Source organism: Zeugodacus cucurbitae, chromosome 6, assembly GCF_028554725.1.
Source record: "Zeugodacus cucurbitae isolate PBARC_wt_2022May chromosome 6, idZeuCucr1.2, whole genome shotgun sequence".
Classification (NCBI taxonomy): Eukaryota; Metazoa; Arthropoda; class Insecta; order Diptera; family Tephritidae; genus Zeugodacus; species Zeugodacus cucurbitae.
In genome coordinates, this window is record NC_071671.1 from 58301095 (window position 1) to 58324000 (window position 22906).

At 33.5% G+C, this 22906-nt stretch overlaps 2 protein-coding genes across 5 annotated transcripts in view; one reads left to right on the forward strand and one right to left on the reverse strand.

The window, feature by feature from the left end:
- The window catches only part of LOC105218909 (sodium channel protein 60E), a 265193-nt gene that overhangs the window by 159494 nt on the left and 82793 nt on the right, over nt 1-22906 (forward strand). The window lies entirely within an intron of this gene.
- LOC105217177 (mitochondrial thiamine pyrophosphate carrier) overlaps nt 1-22906 on the reverse strand; it is a 115745-nt gene that overhangs the window by 44061 nt on the left and 48778 nt on the right. For 3 of the 4 annotated variants that reach the window (XR_008471877.1, XM_054234134.1, XM_054234133.1), the window contains exon 2: nt 17014-17117. The gene's annotated coding sequence lies outside the window, so the exon portion shown is untranslated. Of the gene's footprint in view, nt 1-6264; nt 6469-17013; nt 17118-22906 lie in introns of those variants that run through there. The other variant, XR_008471876.1, reaches the window with a different exon arrangement.

Below are 22906 nucleotides of genomic sequence, written 5' to 3' on the forward strand. Positions count from 1 at the left end.
TTGAGAAAGTGAGACAGAAGAATTTGCGAAACCCTGGAACTCCACTAAAAAAATCTCCTAGGAGGATTTGATTTTAAAGAGAATTATTGCAACGGTAGTAATTTTTGAAGTATTACCACCCAGTCTTATTGAGAATTTAAAACTGTAATTCAAAATTCTTATTTTTTTACTCAAAACAATATTTCAATGGCAAATATTTTCCTGTTAAATTTTTTTTTTAATTTTTGGGTTCCAACAACATTTGGATTGTAGAAAATTTTGTAAACATGGCAACTCTTTTCCAAAATATGTGTAAACCAAAGTCTTTGCTAAAATTTCCTCTTTTTAGTATTTCTAAAAGCCTTGTAATCTGCATATATTTTGCAATATATTAAATGTTGATTTGTGAACAGGTGGCAACTCTATCAAAAATATGTCAAAATGAAAGTTAGTCCAATACATTTAGGAAAGCTATCGTACGTCTTATGAATTACCGAAAACTTTAAATATTTCAGTTTTGTTTTTAGAAAGCTGGCAACTCTACTGAAAACTAATTTTAAATTAGATATTTCGAAAACACTTTCTAATTTTGTATACACATTGCATTTATCGTCTGTTAAAAATAGCTTTTTAAGTTCCTCACGAGCCATCTTGAAACCTCTGTCAGGGAATTCAAAATAAACGAAAGAAAGGTGATCTTAAAAACAGGAATTGTACTGTTCAAATTTGAATGTAACTGGGTCCAGTAATTTTAAGGCAATTTTAAGTTCTTTTGTCTTTCTATGATCTTAAATTTTCGGAGAAAAATGAAGCTTCAATAATTTACGGCAGATTAGATTTTACATGCCACCAAAAAAAAATTTACCTAATCCCAGCAACACCTTTAACACATTCCATGCATATTAATATGTATATGTATATGTATCAGCGCTGCTTAATATTCTTAAATGTGTATTATCCAACATAATGGCAGCACCAAAGCAGCCAGTACATTAAATTAATTCACGCTACAACAGAGAGGGATAGAGTGAGAGAGACGTTGTAATAAAAAGTAAATCGCAATAAATCTGCTAAGCGCCGTTAACATAAATAACATACATTTTACGATCATACCCTAGTTACGAGCATAAAATGGAGTGAATTAGGTGAATACAAATGTACGCACACACACAGGCACACATATTGGCACAATGGCAATGATTATTTAATATAGCAGTAGAGAAGGTTATACTCATTAACTATTTACAATGCAAAAGAGCAGAAGAAAGCAGCAGATTGAAGCTACTAATGTTTACGAAATGAGGCGATGAGTAGCAGATGACACAGCAGATGGAGAAGCGAAGCGAGTGAGGAAGAGTATAATGAAAGACAAAAGCTGGGGGTGGAAAAACAAAGGAAACTGGAACGTATGGTGTGTGAGAGTTGCTTCGGAGATGTAGATGAAGGGAGAGAGTAGGTTGAAATTGCTGGTTTTAGGTGTTTTCCTTTTGTATATGTTAATGTAAGCATGACAAAATCACTGCATTATACATAAGAATTATGTGAATAGCATATGTAAACACATACAATCATGTATCGTTAGATATATATAGGGTTTTTTTTTGGAGAGGTATGGACTTTCATAGAGATAGCTGTCAATTCAGCTGTCAAAATCAAACATATGTTGATTTGACATTTACGTTCAGTACGTGATAAAAATTTCGGTATTTGGAGTAAAAGCAACCCTAGAAATACATTAAAGACTACTTCTATTGGAGAATAATTTTAGAATAATATTTTTGCGGTTATCTCAAGTTAATTGTTGATAAAACAGCTACGACTGTTTAGTTGGAAACAATCATTCGAGGACTTATGGACGAGATAGGATCGACTTTTTGGAAGAAGTGGTGCAGAATTGAACCGACGAGTTAGGATTCTTAAAACGAAGCAACAGTGGACCTCTTTCGCGAAATGATAAACCTTAAACATTAGGATCTCCATTACTTTCTCTGCATTTTCTTTGAGATAAAAGTTCCATACCGCCAAAAACACCCTTTACATTCTGTCAGTAGCATATGTTGCATACTTCATTTAATATGTTTATGCCACAGAAACTATGTACACATATGAATGTATAATAGCCTGAATAATATTGGCAATGTGCGCAGATGAATTTTGGTTGTTTCGGCAACTGATTGACAAGAAATGGTGTGATTGTGTGGATAACAACTTGAAGTGAACAAAATAATACCCGTCTATAATTGTAAAAAAAAAAAAAAACCGTGGGATAAGGCTCCTCAATATCGCCTATAAGGTTCTATCAAGCGTACTGAGTGAAAGACTTAAGCCCACCGTCAACAAACTGATTGAACCTTATCAGTGTGGCTTTAGACCTGGAAAATCGACAATGGACCAGATATTCACCATGCGCCAAATCTTGGAAAAGACCCGAGAGAGAAGAATCGATACTCACCATCTTTTCATCGATTTTAAAGCTGCCTTCGATAGCACGAAAAGGAGCTGCCTTTATGCCGCGATGTCTGAATTTGGTATCCCTGCAAAACTAATACGGCTGTGTAAACTGACGTTGAGCAACACCAAAAGCTCCGTCAGGATCGGGAAGGACCTCTCCGAGCCGTTCGATACCAAACGAGACTTCAGACAGGGTGACTCACTATCGTGCGACTTCTTCACTCTATTGTTGGAAAAAATAATACGAGCTGCAGAGCTAAATAGAGAAGGTAGAATCTTCTGTAAGAGTGTACAGCTGCTGGCATACGCCAATGATATTGATATCATCGGAAGCAACAACCGCGCCGTTTGTTCTCTTTTTTCCAGACTTGATAAGGAAGCGAAGCGTATGGGTCTGGTGGTCAATGAGGACCAGACGAAATATCTAATGTCATCAAACAAACAGTCAGCGCACTCGCGTCTTGGCTCCCACGTCACTGTTGACAGTCATACCTTTGAAGTAGTAGATAGTTTCGTCTACTTGGGAACCAGCGTTAACAACACCAACAATGTCAGCCTTGAAATCCAATGCAGAATCACTCTTGCCAACAGGTGTTACTTTGGACTGAGTAGGCAATTGCAAAGTAAAGTCCTCTCTCGACGAACAAAAATCAAACTCTACAAGTAGCTCCTTATTCCCGTCCTGATGTATGGCGCCGAAGCGTGGACGATGACAACATCCGATGAGACGACTCTTGGGGGTTTCGAGAGAAAGTTTTTGTAAGATTTATGGTCCTCTGAACATTGGCAATGGAGGAAGCCGCGGAAGAGGACGACCTCCACTCCGGTGGAAAGACCAAGTGCAAAGTGACCTGGCTTCACTTGGTGTTTCCAGTTGACGCCAAAAAGCAAAAAGGAGGAACGAGTGGCGCGCTCTGGTGGATTCGGCTATAATCGCTTAAAGCGGTTTTTACACCAAATATATATATATATAATTGTCAAAAAAATTGTGTTGCAACTGCATAATAATTGTAAAAGTTCTTTCTACTTTATTACCTGTACTGCAAGTTTATGACGCATAAACAACGAATCGTGGCCACATAATTAGTGACCGCGAACTGTAAAAGAAATTAGTGCTTTTGTTTACTATCTGTTAATTACTATGACTGCACTAATAATGAAAATAGTGAAAGAATGACACGTGTTTAAAGGGGAAAAATATTATTGCTTAAATTCCAGTTGCACTATATTCTTGTTTACAGTTGTGAATTTAACGTGATGTGGGTAGATCATGTAATTAGAGGCACATAAAGCTTTTGGGGAGTTTTCAAATATTTACTTATGAAATATATGGACAAATGGAGGACTTAAGCTTTGGGAAAGGACGATTATAGTGAAAATACATATAACAAATGAGAGAGAAATTTGACAGCAGATGTCAAATGGTTGTCAGTCACCAATTGTCAGATGTATTTCTTGAAGGAATTGTCAAATGAATGTCAAAAAACAGCAGTCAAAGGACAGTCAGATGACTTATTTCATATTAAAAAGTATTTGACAGTTCATGAATGTCAAATGAGTGTTAGATGTCACATTACAGTTGTCAATTGGATGCCAATTTCAGAAGTGATCTGTCAAAACTAAATAAACAAAAGAATATTGAAACAATGTATACTAAAATTATATTTCTATCTTCCAACTTCCACTTTATAATATCCCGCTTATGATTACCACTGGAAATGACATCAGATATTACAAAAAAAAAATTCAAAATACAATAAAAAAAGTAGTGCGAAAAGTGCTGATTAAGAAACGAAAGTGTTTGCAATCGAAAACTTTGAAAGAACGCACATGAATTTAAGAAATAAAAATGTCGCAGTAGCATTATGTCGGACATATTTCAGAGCACAAGCACACATCCACACCAGAGCCATGCGAGTAGTTGTTCGAAAACAAGCACTTTAAAGCCAATGCAGTAAAATGTATAACACATACATCTATATACAAGTATATATGTCTATATATGCACACATATTCGCACTCTTAAGTGTTGTATGAGTGCTGGTTGCACTTCACACGCAAGTGTTCAAACGCTTGTTCAGCAAAAAAAAACTTGTTAACTAACAAGTGCAAGTACAAAGTACTTTAGTGTGAACATACGTACTTACATGCATACATACATAAATACATAGACTTGTATGTATATAATAAGTAAATTTTGACTAACACACACGCATGCAACATGCAGTGCAACTAGCAGATTGTACGTAGCAATTTTCACTGATAGTTCGAATGAATTATGTCGGCCCCTGTCACTACTACTACTCTGTTGTTTCCGCTTCCCACTACCAGCCACCTCATTGGTCCAAATTTTCTTCTTTATACGCATTTGGAACTTGTCCGATGTCAAGTCAACACTTGACGCTGGAAACATGTGTGCTAAAAATTTTCAAAAGTGTTGCAACCAAACATTGTACCTATGTACATATGCATGATGCACGAGTATAAATTTTAATTTGATAAAATTTTGAATTTTGTAGAGATGATACATATCACTGTCTATCACATGTTTGAGTATAAAAAGTAATCAATTTTTGTCGAAAGATTGAGTCATAAGCAGAAATGTAATTATGGTCTACAACTTTGCTTCCGCCGTTTTCCAATAGATGTCTCTAGGGTCAAGCACTGGTCGATTAAATCGATTTTTTTTATATCGATCTTGGACATTTGTGTCAACATTAACCCAACAAAATATTTGTAGAGAACTGTTTGCATCTCAAACTTATTCTCAATTGAAAATGTCACTTTTTGAGCCGAATCCTCGACATTTGCGGGAAATTTTGCTTTTCTTTTCTAATTCCAAGAAAAGTGCGGCTGAGGCTCATCGACATTTGTAACCGTCTTTATACAAAACAAAAGCCTAAAATTTACAAAAAAAAAAACGGCGGAAGCAAAGTTGTAGACGTAATACGATTTTTGAAGTTAACCTACAAACCGAAAACAATTCTCTTGGAATTTCGAAATTGAGCTTATTAGTAACATATTTATTAAATTTACTAGTCTATATATATAGTCTATAAAAATATGATATGCATGTTTTCCTCTTACTTCAATGGCAGATGGACATTTTTGTTAGAGACAAAAACATTTTTGAATTTGAAAAACAATTTTTGAAAAAAAAAAATGGTAAAAACAGTTTTAAAAAGAAAAAAAAAAGATATTTGAATAACAATAAAAAATAAAAATAAAACTTATTGTTGAAAAAAATTTTGAAAACCCATTTTTGAAAAAAAAATTAAATACTATTTTTGAAAAAAAGTTTAAAACCATTTTTGAAAAAAATAAATATTCAAAACCATTAAAAAAATAGATATAGATATAGATATTTCATTTCAGATACAAAACAAAAATGATTTTGAAAAACAATTTTAGAAAAAAAGAAATTTAAAAAAACATTAAAAAAGATATTTGTATAACAAAAAAAAAAATATTAAACAAAAAATATTGTTGAAAAACAATTTTTTAAAAACCATTTTTGAAAAAAATTTAAAACTATTTTTGAAAAAATCAATCCACTTTAAAAAAATTTAATTTTTAAACCCATTTTTGAAAAAAAAACATTTAAACAAAAATATTTGAAAACCCCAAATTGGAAAACTTTTTTCTTTGACAATTTAAATTCCGAAAAAAACGCCAATGTAGCATCATCTAACAACAACTTTCCTTAAGGGGTTAGGGGTAGTCAGAGACACGAAAAAATGAGAATTTTCAGTTTTTTTTTTTTTGCTATTAAATCATCTTATTTTACAAAAGTAATAATATGGCATTATTATACATTGTTTTGACTTAAAGTCACGAAAATTTGAAAAAAACAATCCTTCGATCAGGCCTGAGTTTATTATGTATTCTAAAAGTATGATTTTCATTAAAATCTACTGAGCAGTTATCGAGTTACAGTTGTCACCAGTTCAAAAAACATAGTTTTGAGTAAAAAGCATTTAAAGTTTCACACCAGCGTGTTGGAGTGCCCGGGCGCTTGTTGTTATTTGTCGAATAACTCTGAAAGTAATCAAATTTTCAGAGTATATTTTTAAAATATTACACTTAACGCAAATGCAAATGTGGGGTTATGTTTAACCTTCCTTACAGGAAAGGCATCATTAATTTAAATGAAAAATATATTACATACTTTCCTAGAAACATAAAAAGCGCAGCTGTTGAACGACAACAAGCAGTCAAAGTCAATAAATATTCATTAATTATGCTACAACATTGACATACGTCATTATCAATACGTAATTAATGATATTTAATTACTTTAACGCACAATTCCTTTCACATAAGTATGTATTTACTTAAGGAAAACAAACAAAAATTCATTTTTACTTCGCTCCAAAAACAAACGAAAAGCAGCAATTTGGCATAATGACAATCTGCAATAACGCTGACAAGCAAGACAGAGCTGCTGCACCAAAGCTATTGCCACACTTAAGTACACGAGCGCATAATGACAGAAGGCAGGCGATACCTGCTCATACGAGTATAAGCACATAAGTGTCGCTCTTCATTTTGCCAATGTCTTTCTTTCTTCAGCAAGCAATTTTTGATTATGCCACAAGCAATAGCAGGGAGATTCAAGGAGCAGCTCAATGTGACATAATGTGTAAATGGAAGTGAGTGCAGCATGCAACTGATATGCCATACACCATGCAATAGTGGCACATACAAATATGTGCACAGCAGAGCAGCCGTCAAATGTATTTACAATACGCTGCCATCGCCGCCTGCTGACACTGCACTTTGTGACACAAATATTCAAAAAATGAAATCGCATTAAGGAGCAACAACAATAACAACAACGTGCTGCAAATAACAGCACAGAGTCAAAATGTAATGCCTTGGCAGTGTGTGGCATGTGGCAAGCAGGCATTTGGGGCAGCATGCGGTTGCACTTCAGGTGCAGCAGTTGCACAAATATATGTGAGTATATGCGCTGAAAGTACATTAGTATTGATATTATGTACCATATGAAGGAGATATGTATGAAAGTGAATGTCTGCCACTGCGTATACGCAACCCGGCAACCACAGCAAATTGAAAGGTCGCATGCGAAATGTGCGTGTGTGTGCGTAACTGTGTTAGTAACTGTCAAATTGCATTTTAATAAGCAACACACACACACACACACAAATTCTCTCAAGAATGTGCGTCAAACTCCACAGCATATCTGCGCTGTTGCAGCCGGGCAAGTGTAGACGAGCACTCATACATTCCATTTTGCGTGGCAATTTGTGTGCATCCTTCTATATGTGTAAATGCGTCGTCGTCGTTGCTGCTGCCACATTCAACTTTCGCAATCAATTGAATTTTGTGGTTTTTGCGCTGCGACCGCATTGCCGCAACTCTTCGGCAATGCTATTTTGTGGCGCAGACTGCGCAAATGACAAAAGTCTAATAAAAACCAAGTTAGCAGGAGCGAAGTAAAGTCAAATTGCAACTCACATTTGATTATTTATTCAATGGCGCTTATTTTGATTACTTTTTTAAGTGAGTTTCACACAATTAGTGAAGTGATTGATTTGTATTTTGCTCTTTCGTTTTCGGTTTTCTGATTGAAATTAATTCGAAGAAAATTGAGATGCACACAAAAATGGATTGCGTAGAAAATACTCCTACTTCGAAAATAAAAACAGCATAAATCGCTTAGAAAAATACTCGCTTCAACTTCCTTTTTCATATATCCAGTTTCCGAGGAATTTTTCTTGCTGCCGAAACGTAAATACCAGCTACTATTACGGCATTATGGATCAATTGAAGTAATTATCAGACATTTGTTGAATAATTTAAGAACAATACCGACAGATACCAATAATATATTCAAATGGAATGATTTCGACCAGCCGACGGAAGGCCTGTCACGACGAATACCGATCAAATCATGAAAAACATCGAGTTAGACCGGCATATAACATCTCGTGACATCTCCCAGGAGATGGGAGTTAGTCACCAAACCATTTTAAACCATCTGCAGAAGGCTGGATACACAAAAAAGCTTTGTGTTTGGGTGCCGTATGATTTGACGCAAAAAAACCTGCTGGACCGAATCAACACCTGCGATATGCTGCTGAAACGAACTGCACTCGACCCATTTTTGAAGCGAAAAATGGATCACATACGACAGTATCAAGCAAAAACGGTCGCGGTCGAGCCAAGCCGGGTTTGACGGCCAGGAAGGTTTTGTTGTGTGTGTGTGTTTGGTTGAATTGGAAGGGAATCATCCACTATGAGCTGCTCCCGTATGGGCCAGACTCTTAATTCTACAATCTACTGCGAACAACTGGACCGCTTGAAGCAGACGATCGATCGATCAGAAGCGTCCAGAATTGGCCAACAGGAAGGTTGTAGTGTGCCACCAAGAGAACGCCATACCACACACTTCGTTGATGACTCGTCAGAAGCTACGGGAGCTCGGATGAGAGATTTTGTCGCATCCACCATATAGTCCGGGCATAGCGCCAAATGATTACCCCCTGTTACTGTCCATGGCGAACGCCTTTGGTGTTGTAAAGTTGAACACAAAAGAGGCTTGTGAAAAGTGGCTGTCGAGTTCTCCGCAAATAAGAAGACGGGCTGCTACGAGTGGGGTACTTGAGTCTTTACACTCTGTTTAGATAAGAACTATAGGATTTCCTACTAAGTTCAGATACGCTATCAATTATTGTATAATAGATGAAATATTGAAATGTGTATGTATCTACTATCTGCACAGAAATGTCGATGGCATGTATAAAAACTTTCAGCTGTGCTCACATATGTACTTCGCTATACAATTTTACTTATTCCAACAACAACATTTTTTTGTTTAGCATATTTTCTACTCTCATCAGTATATTTTCTGCACCGAAATTGCTTTCAATACCATCCAATACAATTAGCAAAGATTTGTATGGTCGTTAAGTTGCGGTGTGTGAATGTCACTATAAAATTGAGTATGAAAGGACCACAAAAACCCAATTTGCACCAACTTGAAAGAAATTGCTTTAATAAAATTAAAACTGTGACACGTGGCTAATAGCCATGCCAAAAACCAAATATGAGCACACATAAATGCACCAACATATTCGAGCGAGTATATATGTATATTTGTATACTTATATGTTTACAAAAAGCACAACCTTAACCAAATTAACTGTAGATTGAGAGACGACAGTTATCTCTCTCTCTCTGAAAAAGGTAGCAGCTGCATTCCAAGCAATAAAATTCAATTATAGCACGAAATTCAAAATACCTGAGAGAACTGCTGGAGGCCAAAAAAACGAGAAGCTTGAGTATGTGTGTATTTTACGGGCAAAAAATGGAACGTTATATGCAGATACGATATCGTTAACCAGCGTGCTTGAGGAATTTTCGTGCAAGCAAAAGCAACAACAATTGCACAGCAATGAAATGTGGTTGAATGGTGGCAAAAACAAAAGCAAAAGTAAAGCAATGAAAAAAATTGTCCGAGTATTGAAAATGTCAAAGCGTTATTGTACTGAGTCGTACACATAAAAACAACAATAACAACAACGACAAGCATTGACAATAACACACGCATAAATGTTGACACAGTCACAGGTAAGTAAACAATTGGGACAGTAGCAGTTGGCCAATTGATGCGTAGACCTTGTATGCCTCGGCATTCACCGCTGCTGCCGGACGATTTTAATTGAAGTTTTCATTTCATTTACTTTTGCATGGGACAACGAACTCACTGCTACTTTGGCATACTTTTTTCGTATGCAATTTAGGTCTATGTAGCTTAAGTGAAAGAGAAACCAATAAATTTTATGAAAAAGTAGTGGTTGGAAACCTCCGGGGGTTAATAATAAGTATTAATGGAAAATTTAAGGTCACTTTTCGTAGGTTATTTTGGAGCTGCTAAACAGAAATTTAATTTTAATTTAGTAAAACAAAGAAAATATATTTATAAAATATAAAAAAGGAACAAAACTTATTGTTTAGGTAAATTGCATTTCATTGTATTTAACCTGGAACCTTGAACCTACAAGTCCCTAGCACTTACTGTATTAATACAGATTTTAGTTGCTTCGATTCAAACACCTTTGGACCCTTATCTAGCAGATTATAATTTTTCCAGACATGTTTCGAAATTTATAGAAGTAAAATTTCATCATTTAAGTAAATTAGAAGGTCAATTTTCAATTGTTGGAAGATAAACACGGCAAATCTTCAATATTAAATCTTTTGAATACTTTACGATCATAATACTTATAAGATTTTCAAAACCATATCAAAAAATGTTGCCTACATTTCTGCGCCAAGAAGAAAGTATGTTTATCTATTATACTTTTTGGAAATGGACTTTGAATCTATATAAACATCCTGGGATTTCGTAGTAAATGGAACTGCTACAAGTTGATAGTACTCTCATTATTACATACACTTTTGTGGTTTAACAATTTTAACTTTTTTTTACGTTTTATAGAAACAAAAGCCCCGTGAATTATGAAATTTTAGGAAGAGAATTTTCGCATTTTTGTTTTTCTATAAGCATTTTGTTTTGGATACTCGGATAACATATTATAAGAAAATATAATTTAATAAAATGTTGCCTACATTTCGGTGCAATGAAGAATATTTTCTTTTCTTGATATCGTTTTTAAATTAACATATATTTAGTTGCACTATAAATTTTTAATCCCTCAAAAGATATTTTTGACTGAAGAAATCGGTTTGTCATTAAATTACTAACGGATTTATTGGACATAAAGTCTCACTTCCATGATAGTCGGGTCTATGTAACTGCAATTTTTTACGCTCAGTTAAATGGAACTTAGAAGAAAATATAGCAATAAAAAATTTTAGCTCCTAAATGTAGGCAACAATTTTTAGTGAAATTTGATTTATTGCCTTAGAAAGTTTAGAATATCATTATTTAAAAAGTTTTAATTTTATTTACTAATCACAAAAGCACAATTTCGCAATTTAAATAAATAGATTAATTTTTAGAATATTATTTTGCCATATTTTTCTATATTAAAACTGTCGGAAGTCGGCAGCATTCCTTAAATTTTAGGATTGTTTTGGAATATAAAATATTCCAGGGGGACGGAAACTTTATATTAGACATAAGGTGCTAAGCGAGGCAAATTCAGAACAAATTTAATCCACTTTTGGCGTTAAACTATTTTGTAATTAAGAAGACATGTCCTCTTAACATTATGAAAATATATAAAACCTTGGTCGATAAATGTGATATAATGTCAAATGAATGGGATGAAATTAGTTATAATAGGTCTAGTGGAAGTACTAAACCAATTTCACCAATTTTGGAACTAGACCAGCTTATTGTCAAAAAAAATTGTTCACTTAATTATAATGTAAGGAGGACGACTGGTTTGATAAACAATCAAAAATCAATTTGACTCATTTGTACTGTTAATTTTAACCCAATAGTTTGCTCACCTTTGTTTACAAATGCAAACAAAACAAAATAATTTACAAAGATTAATTAATGTTGCTTAAGGGGTTAGAGATAGTCAGGATTTTCAAAAAATCATTTTTTTTTTTTTGCATTTTTGTTAAGTGTAATATCTTAAAAATATACTCTGAAAATTTGATTGCTTTTAGAGTTATTCGACAAATAACAACAATCGCTCGGGCACTCCAACACGTTGGTGTGAAACTTTAAATGCTTTTTTCTCAAACTGGTGACAACTGTAGCTCGAAAATCGCTCGGTAGATTTTAATGAAATTTCTACAGCTTTTAGAATGCATAATAAACTCAGGCCTAAACCAAAGATTTTTTTTTCTCAAAACTTTCGATTATTTATGACCAATTAACAGGTGATTTTTTCTCGAAAATCCAGACAAAAAATTTCTGGGACGCCATTTTGTTAATTTTTGAAAAAAAAAGTTTGGTTCAGGTCCAGGATTATCTATTTATAAAAGTAATTTTTTTTATCCGATTGATTTTAGATGAATCTCCACGGACTTTTGATTGTCACCGCATGGACCTTTTTTTGAAACTGGATCAACACAGACAGCCATAACATTGGAATTTATAATTGTTTTTTTTTTTTTTTTTTTTAATTTTCGTGACTTTAAGTCAAAACATTGTATAATAATGCCATATTATTACTTTTGTAAAATAACATGATTTAATAGCAAAAAAAAAAAAATTACTGGAAATTCTCATTTTTTCGTGCCTCTGACTACCCCTAACCCCTTAATTACAATGCAAACTTTCAATTTACTAAGCATTTTTCATATTCTCCAAAAAAGTTTTATTTATGAGTATTGAGCAAATTGCTGCATTTACATTTTACGAAATCAAACTGAACATGCATAGACTATGCACTGCATAACTACTGAAATGTATAAATGCGACGTTTTGCATATTTTAATAAATATCACAATAATCCCAGCAACTACACAAACGCCTCGCCCGACACACCGACATATCGCAATATAAGCACGCACTCGACCACGCAGCAGTTGCCCTCATTTTGCTTACAGCACACAGTTCACAGCAAATTACCGTTGAAGAAAGCTGCATATTTTCACAATGAACAAATACAAATAAAATTACAAACAAAAATGTTGTTTAAATTTACACCGCAAATGCAGTTGCATACTTGCAGGCGCCCACAGCAGTCAATCGCAGCAGCACATTTCCAATGTCTGTATGTGTGTGGATATGTTTGTATGCGTGTGAGTGTAGTTTCACTTAAACATGTGAATATAAATGCATATACAATTACAGTTATGCTGCACACAAGTTGATGCAACAACAAAAACAATACAACACCAAATTCAAGCTCCGGTTACAAGCAAGCGTGTGGATGCTTGTAGGAATATTTTTGTGCAACCACAGCACTGTACTCGAGCGCACGCAACCCACACACAAACACACTTACACACCCACAGCACACTTCAGTTCTCTCGTGTGTGCGTGTTTATGGCTGCTGTGTACTCATAAATGAATTTGTATGTGTTTTGCACAACCCGCCGACATCCGGCCATAATGCACTGATTGTTGACTGTATAAATAAAATTCGTGTGCATGAAAGTAAATACCCTGACGGTGCTACATGTTGCATGCATAAATATTGGAATTTCCATTTTATGATAAAAAAAAAACAAAAACAATACAGCGAGACAATAACACCGTGTTGCTGTTGGTGGAAATGTGTAGAAAAATTTGTGGGAAATGCATACGTGTAGTGTTTGTAAATAATATGCATTTGGAGAAAAATATACAAAAATAAAAAAAAAATACAAAAATAAATAAAATAAAAACAAAAAATGAAATAAAATAGGAAAAACGACTGCAAATTCTTTAATTAAATTTGCATGCGTAATAAAATTTTGCACGCTAGTGTGGTTGTGATTTTATTTGCCAAAACTTGGAATTTTTGCATTTTTATTTCCTTAACTTCTTGCCAAAAAATATATATTTCAAATGGAATTTAGAAGAAAATATAGAGATAAAATTGTTTTAGCTCCTAAATGTAGGGAACAATTTTCAGTGAAATTGGCTTTATTGCATTACAAAGTTCAGAATTTAAACCGTAAAGCATTTTAAGCCTTGAAACTATTACATTAGAAGTCGATAAGAATGATTTTGCAGATCCTAAATCCTAAATGTAGGCAACAGTTTTTAATTAAATTGCAATTTAAGGCAAATTAATTGTATGTTTTGAGTGAAACTTGAAGAAGAGAATAAAATTGTGCGATATGAAAATACTTCTCTTTTTCTGTTAGATTTGAAGGTTCACTTAGATACCATGCTTAAACGATTCTTAATCTTAGTATAATAACATAGCTAAACGAAATCCCGCCCAGCATCTAGTCGATACCCGACCAAGACCAAGACTAATGAAAATATAACATTTGCCCTTAACTCAATTTTCCGCTAAGCGCAAAGGAAGTTTTCATGATTTTCAATAGTTTCCAATAATACGTAGGTACCATTAATACTGATCTGTGAATTTTTATTTTAGTATATGATGCTAAATAGCTTTCAGCTTTTATTTTTAAACCATTCTTGAAACTAGTTCAGGTTTTTTGACAATTTCAAGCGATTTATTTTTTTTAATATTGTACATTCATTCTAGAACAATCTAGACTTTAACAAGATTCTGCTAGATAGAGGTTGTTCGCAATGGTCAAACCTAGTCAGATTGAGAGGTTTAAACCTTTTTGTTCCATATTTAAAACGTTTTAATTTTTTACAAATCTGAGAAGCACAATTTGGCAATTTAAGTAAATTTTAATGTCAATCATAATAAAAGTAAATTACTTATAAGATTATTTCGACATATTTTTCTTTATTATTACTTTTGGACACTTCACTATGAGATACGATTTTCAAATCCAGTTTAATAAAATGTTGCCTACATTTTGGCGCAAAGAAGAAAATATATTTATTGTATGAATTTTTAATATCTATAATCTGATTGATTTTAATTTTAGTGGGATTATTGGTAATGAAACCGTCTAAAACATATACGGCATAAAGGCAAATGGAAGCTCAAAAATCACTACAGTGTTTATATTAGACCTAGGGAAATACTCAACTGATTCTTATCAATTTTTAGAAGTAGATAAAATTATTGTCCACAATAGATGTTCATTTAGTTAAAATAAAGGATGTATGGACGGACCGATGGCAGTTCGAAAATCAACTTATCGGTCATTATTAAATATTGAACTTTTGGAACATTCTGAACTTTAAGCAGATACTGTTAGACAGAGCAAATCTACCGGAATTATGGTTGAGACCAATACAGTATTTCCTTAAAACAATTCCTGGGACTCAGAAAACATTTATTTCAACTATAGGCCACTTTCTTAAGCAGGTTAACTTCGTCAAACGAAAAGAATCAAATATTTCAATAAAGCAACTACAATAATGCTTCTTCAAGCATAAGGTCTAAGCGAACTTATTTAAGTATGTATACATAAACTTAACTCACAAAAGAATTTTAATATAAAAATTGTGGAAAAATTTTAAATATTGAAAAAGCGGCAAATAACAGCACAACGTAAACCCTCACAACGATATTTCTGAATTCTCAACATGCAGATTGAATTTACTATTTTTTACTTATTTAAATTACCACATATTTCGAAAAGCATATAATGTTTTTCATACCAAATAAATTATAGCAACAAAAACATTTAAAATCCTTAAACTCACAAATCCTACAACAGTTTACGATCTACTATATTTTGTACAGAGTCCACAATAAAATCAACAAAAAATTTTAATTAAATTCATAGCACCATAGCAGCGAAAGAATGCAAAATAAAGTTAAAAATAAATAAAAATTCACAAACACGGACATTTAAAATAAAAAATTACAAAAAAAAAATAAATAATAAAAACAAATAAAGTTTAAAAAAGTAAAAGAAATAACCATAAACCCACACTCAATGTCAGTCATGTATTTATGAGTATTTGCGAAATTAAATGGACGATCGTGACCGATGAATATAAAATTTTCAATATCTCCAACCGACAATAGACAAATCGGCAAAATGAACAACAAATATATCGGCAAAAAATGAAAATATAGCAGCAATTCGGTATTTGTATTTGATTAAACAATGAATGTTTCGGGTTTTATTGAAACAGGTTGAGTATTAAAAAATTCAAAATAGTAATGAAAAATGTATAACGAAACAATAACCACGAATAGTTAACCGCACACAAGCAATTGCATTGAAACCGGAATACATGTAAATATCTGAGTACATGTGCGTAAACATATTGCAGCGCCTGTTGGTATGCAACGATATTTATTTGTTTCGCATAATCAAATATGAATTGGCCGCTGTGTATATAGAGTTGTATAGGCAATAAATATAAGTACAGCAGTATTGTATGCGCTTTCTTGCACCTTTATTAAATAAAATATTAAAAAAAAATGTGGTTATTTATTGAGCGGCAATAGCGCGTTTATGCCGCGCTAAAATATAAATTTCCATTATTTATAGTCAGCGCAATATGCAGCTTTAGAAAAAGATTTACTAAAAAATGTGGTAAATGGAATTATGCGGTGCAATGTCTAGAAAAATATGCGGTTAAATGTGTCAAGAAATAAGTAATATAAATTAAATTAAATAATATAAATAAATTCTATCATTACGAATATGTAGGAATGCATTCTATATCCATAGCTCTATATTTTTTTGTACTTGTTGGGCGTAACGTTAACAACGTATAGAAAATACATGAAAATTCTTTGAAGAAGATGACCACCATAGTTAAATTATCAAAAAAAAGGGAAAAAAGTCAACTGATATTGAGAAAAAAGGTTACAAAAATTTTCAAATTTTATTTTTAAAAAATTTTCGAAAATTTTAAAATTTTATTTTTAAAAAAATTTTCAATATTATTTTCTTAGAAAATATTATATTTTGTTTTCAAAAATTTTTAATTTTTTTTTTCAAAATTTTTAATTTTTTTTTTCAAAAATTTTTAATTTTTTTTTTCAAACATTTTCATCTTCGAAAATTTTAATTTTCGATTTTTTTTCAAATTTCATAAAAAAAATTACTAAAATTTAAATTTAAAGAAAATATTTCACTCACCTTAACTAACTATCGTTCAGCAGCATTCATGTAGTATGTAGTTATGCAGTGTGAGTGTGCTTGATCATAACATTTAATTAATAAATCTTTAATACTTCGATGATCTGCAAAGAAGCGTAGAAAATAGATTATAAATTTGCTATTAAAAATTTAAAAACATATATCACAAATATGAAACAGAAAAAAATTACAACCAAGCGCTGGCTGACTGAAGTGCACTCGAACAAGCAGTGTACTTAAAAAGTCACTCATACGCCATGCCCAATAATATTTATGCTCTTGCTATTGAAATATGGTAAGTGCAAGTATGCGCTTATGTTATTATCTGACATAGCAGGAGCTGAGCAGGCACAGCCACTTGTTATGCCTTTAACCTCCATAAACATAACGCCTACTTATCGAAGTGCTTAACTCTACGAAGCCGCATGAGCACAAACACACATACACACATGTATAAGTGATGCATTGGAGAATTGCTTTAAAAAGAGAAACGAAATTTCATTTTACTTTAACATGCAGTTCTATGTATGTACGCTTGTGTGTTTGCATGCTTTGCAGCCAAAATGCATGCAGCTGCCACAGCCGCACGTCCCTGGTTATGCCCTAAATGTGCTTACTTATTTGGAAAATGAGCATTTAATGTGATTACGAAGACAAATTGTATGCGCACCGCAGCGAAATTGCAAGTCAAAGGTTTTCGATGCAAATTTTCCACATGAGCGAAGTGAAATTATTTTAAGAAAGCTAGAACAAAACGAAGTGGGGAGAAATAATTTAGTTAATATGTCTATTAAATCTTAAATTTTCGTAGGTTAACTTTACTAGTTTAAACGTAATATGCAGACGTTTGGCAAAGAATTAGACAGAATTCTAAATATTTGTTTCTTCTTTTCTTCCTTTTCAACAAAAAAAGGCTATAAAAGAGAAACGATTGTTATAATTGTTAATTAAGGATTGTAAAGTATTTCCGGCAAAGTCAGCGAATTTGAAACCCCAACGGTCCACTTTATAATAGCCAATTTGTTGATCAACTTTTGAAACGGAAAACAGAGTTCTCAAATTGATGGAGTAGCTAATAGCTTTTTCACACATGAGCAGCTAATTGATCAATTAACCGGCAAAAATGTGTAACAGCTGATCGATTACCGAGTAGCCGCCAGTATGAAGGGCTAAAACTGGTTTTTCCACCAAAATTTTAATTGATCAATTAATTTGGCTGTGTGAAAAGGCTACAATGAGCTATATGATATCAACTTCAGGAACACAATAGTCAACTAGTATTGGTGTCTCTTGAAAACCCTCAACCACCATGAAATATCAGCAAAACGTCTTGGAATTATGATTGCACTGCCATCAAACTTCATTATAATTATTTTAATTACCGTTAAACACTCTGCAGAGTATCTTAATCGAGCTTCTCATCATAATTAAACTTGCCAAGGAACTTCCAATTGCAACCGTAATAATAATAAATTCATAACACCTTAATGTGATCGATGAGAAATGGGCGAAATCGGTTAACAACCACGCCTACTTCTCATACCACACAATTTTGAATCTCATCTGATTAGTTCGCTTTACAATATATTAATCACGAACTAATTAACATATTGGAATAAAACTTTACACTAATACTTCATTGGAGGTGTAGTATCGCTCATCAAAAAATCGGACTAAGCCCCACATATCGACTATGAGGTCCTCAGTGCCTGTGGCTAATTTTTTACCCAAAATATCAGTTAATATCTTATATTTTTACAGAAATTCAGTGGAAGTCTGTTTCCTCTAATAATGAGCCCCTGTGCAAAATCGGTCATTACTTCCCCTAGCTCCCATATAACTCATATACGGATTTCCGGAACTTCCGGTGGACATTATATCGTATATATCGCTTAATATGTGAGATATCTTAGCGAAATTGTAGTTTGGTGACGAGAATAAGTGAAATTAGTCCAGGAGTTATCCCACTCCCCATATACTATATACAACGATTTTCGTTATTCTAGTGGACTTTATGCCGACCCATATACAAATCGTGTTTTCTCATAATAATATTAAATACATAAATTGCGAGAATATCAAATGTTGTGCTATACTCGAACTTCGTCCTTCCCCTTTCTTGTCCAACAAAAGCCAACAAAACATAAACCGGTTTGTGACATTTTTATATTATTTTTCCATATATCACTCGTGAGTTAAACATTTTAGAGAACCAACACTCTAACCTTTACTCACACAACAATTTAATGAGCAGCCAGTGTTCTATTGACGATTTCCCGTTATTACTCAAAAGCGAACACATTTATGATTGGTATGCAACTTAACTTTTCAACGCTTTTTATGAACTCGCAACAATCCATCCAAATAGATCTAAAAAAAAGTGGATTTTTATGAGTTTTATGGTATTGCCACATAAATGCTTCCTTCGCACGTTCACGCTAACAACACATAACATGGCATCGCATAGCACCGCAGCACACATCACATGATGGCACTTCACCTTATGCTCCTTGTTGGCGCTTGACTGCTCGCACATACTCTTAGGCGGGCGGAAGTTCAAATTGCCGAGCCGGTTTTATATGCGAACGCATCGTTGCTGCCACGAAAGCCATAAAAAATTGTAATCGCCCACTAAAAAGGCGATGGCGTAGCGAGCGAAAGTGCATAAGCGGCAATGCAGAATACTATTTATGTATGTGCTGGTGCAATAAAGGTAGGCATTATAGCGCACTTGCACACTTAGTCCGACGATTTGATGTGTTTTTTGTGTGCACACGTATGCAACAACAACAACAACATGCGCGGTTGTAAAAATGTTATGCTTTCTAAATTTCTGATTTACAACTCTGGTTGTTGTTGGCGTATTCATTTGGTGGAAGTGAAGTACACATTTTTGGTGGTCGGTCATAAAGTTTATTGGTATGTTGTTGTTGTTCGTGCTGTAGAACAAATAACGGCTAGTTCGTGGCATGCAACAGCATTAAAAATTAAGTGGAATGAGTAATTAATTGGAGCGACACAGCGGTACTTTTAATGCTGGTGATTAGTAATTGTTGTTGTTGCAAGCAAGGAAAAAAATGTGAGGTTATGTTCTTTAAGTTTAAATGTAACCTCTTCTTCATTCGTAAACAAACACCAAAGAAAGTTCTGTGAACTCCTCAAACCGCTGTCAAATGGATGTCAGCTGACAACTGTCAAACAAATGTCAAGTAGATATCAGTGACAGCTAATAACTGAATAAACAGATATCAACCGGATCTCAGAACACAGTTGTCAAACGAATGTTAGTTGGATAGTATATGACAGCTATTAAAGGAATCTCAGATGACAACTGTCAGAAGGATATCAGATAGCAGCTATCAATTGGTTGTCAGAAGGGTATCAGGTGATCAGATGCCAAACAGATATCAGATGGATATTATATGACAACTGTCCAAAGGATGACAGAGGATGTCAAGTGGATGTCAGATGTATATCAGATGACAGCTATCAAACGGACCTTAGTTGACAAATATCAAACAGACGTCAGATGGATATAAGATGACAGCTGTCAATCGGATATCAGCTGTCCAAAGAATGTCAGATGGATACGAGATGACAACTGTTAGCCGGATGTCAGATGGCTGCTGTCAAACTTATATCATATGGTTATCAGATGACAGCTGTCAATCGGATATCAGCTGCCCAAAGAATGTCAGATGGATATCTGATGTTCAAATAAATATTAGATGACAACTGTATATCAGGTTGCAGCTGTCAGTCGGTTGTCAGATGTCAAAAGAATGTACGATGGGAAATATCAAATAAATGGTCCGCAGATATCAGATAGCAGCTAAACCAATCCTTGAAAAGTTCCCATAAAAGGCTTGAATTTCGACAATTTCGTAATAAATTTATATAAATTATTATATAATTAAATTTAAAGTCTACAACAGCCCCCCGTCAGCTGCCATTAACAACTACACCACAACATGTTTGCGGTGAATTTCATGGAAATCACCACAATCATTTTTGGCATATGCTACACACAAAAAAGGCAATAACATTTAAGACAGTATAATATTTTTCACGCTCGCTCGCTTAAAGTGTATTATATATGCTTTGTGGCATTACACACATACCCACCCCCACACAACAACAAAAAATACCGAGTTTCATGTAAGCAAAAGTTAGTTGAGGTCAATTTATTTGCCACAAAATTCGGCAAAAATTGGCACGACGCCAACTGATGGACTCACGAGCAAATTTTGACTTTGTTTGGTGACAGCGGACTCTACGGCGTGTCAACAAGAATAATACTATAACTTTTTTATATAACAATTTTCACAAAATTTATGTTCATGTTATTTACGGTTATTTACTTGTTGCGCCCAAATGCGCCCTTGACAATGAAATTGAATTTCATACGGTAGTTAATATATATCTATGGGTGTATATATATTTGTACTTGTAACTAAACTCTATCTCTTCTTTTCTTTGCAGGTATGTAAGGCTGAACATTTCGGTAAGCCGTTACTTATATGTATTTACTATTTATCTACTTCGAGTTTGTGCAAATAGATTATGCTGGCTGCAAATGGAGTATAAATTTTCAATATTTCCTCGGTGATTAGACATTTTTGTCACAAAGAGTGTTGAAGTGATTTGAGAATTTTTGATGAAGGATGTGTTGAAAGATAACTAAGTATATGTACATATATAATAGATATGAAAATATATATTTCTACCCACAAAATTTATATATCATTAATACTAGTTGCTCTAAGAACAGTAATAGTTAACGGTAGAGCATTTCCATGTAATTATATTCAAATTAATGCTTTCACACCAAAATGTCATGCATTAATTATTATGAGAATTAATGCACAAAATTAATGAGAGGGCAATAAAATATATAGCTTTCAAAACCATTTATCACCTTTTGCTCAATAATTATATTCATGAAACCTCAATGAAAACTCAACCATATTAATCTAGTATATATGACATACATATATCCACAAAATATTTAAACTATTTTTATTGCATTTACGTATGTTTAGCTCACGTTTTGGCTCACAGCCAAATTAGCTGCCTAAAAAATACAAATACATACATATAATTATACATAGGTATAGACAAGAGCGTAATTGTTGCTAAGCGAAAGTAGAAAAAAGTGCTGAAGGCTGATATTTTTGTGTTTTTTTTTTGTTTTAATCTCAAGCAGTCTCGACGAAAATAAACGTGTTTTTTGTGCTTTGAAACGCACATACTTTTAAAGAACTGCACAAAATTGAAAACGAACGTAAAATTTATTCTCGTCTACAGTGCAACCATTTCGTATGAACTTGAAGAAATTATTTTTTTTTTTGTATTGTTTGCGAGAAACATTGACTTGAATTGCGGTCAAAACCCTTTATTTTCAGCTATTTTTGTTTTCGTAAAAATAAATAAGATATACCACAATCAATGCATTATATTTATTCTATGAAGAGTGAGGCATCCAATGTAACGTTAACTGGCAATCAATTTGTGAATCCATAAAATATGTCTGCAGATCCAAAAAGAAAATGAATACTAAAGTAGTCTAGTTTTCGTATTATCAACAGATGGCGCTATCCGCAAGTGCTTGCCTAGAAACAATACGTGGAAATGTCTCGAATTTATTTATGTTTTAGCATAGTCACATACCATTTTCAATATTGCAAAGCAATTATAAACCATTTTTGTTCACAAATATTAATTTAAAATATCGTCAATGTATGGACCTCGATTTCTTTGGCATGACCCAATTTTCGACGGTTTTCAAGCATAAATTGGGCGATAATCGCTCCTACGCTCGATATTCATACGAAGTTCATCAATCGACGCTGACTTGTTGGCATAGACCATAGACTTGACTTAGCGCCAAAGG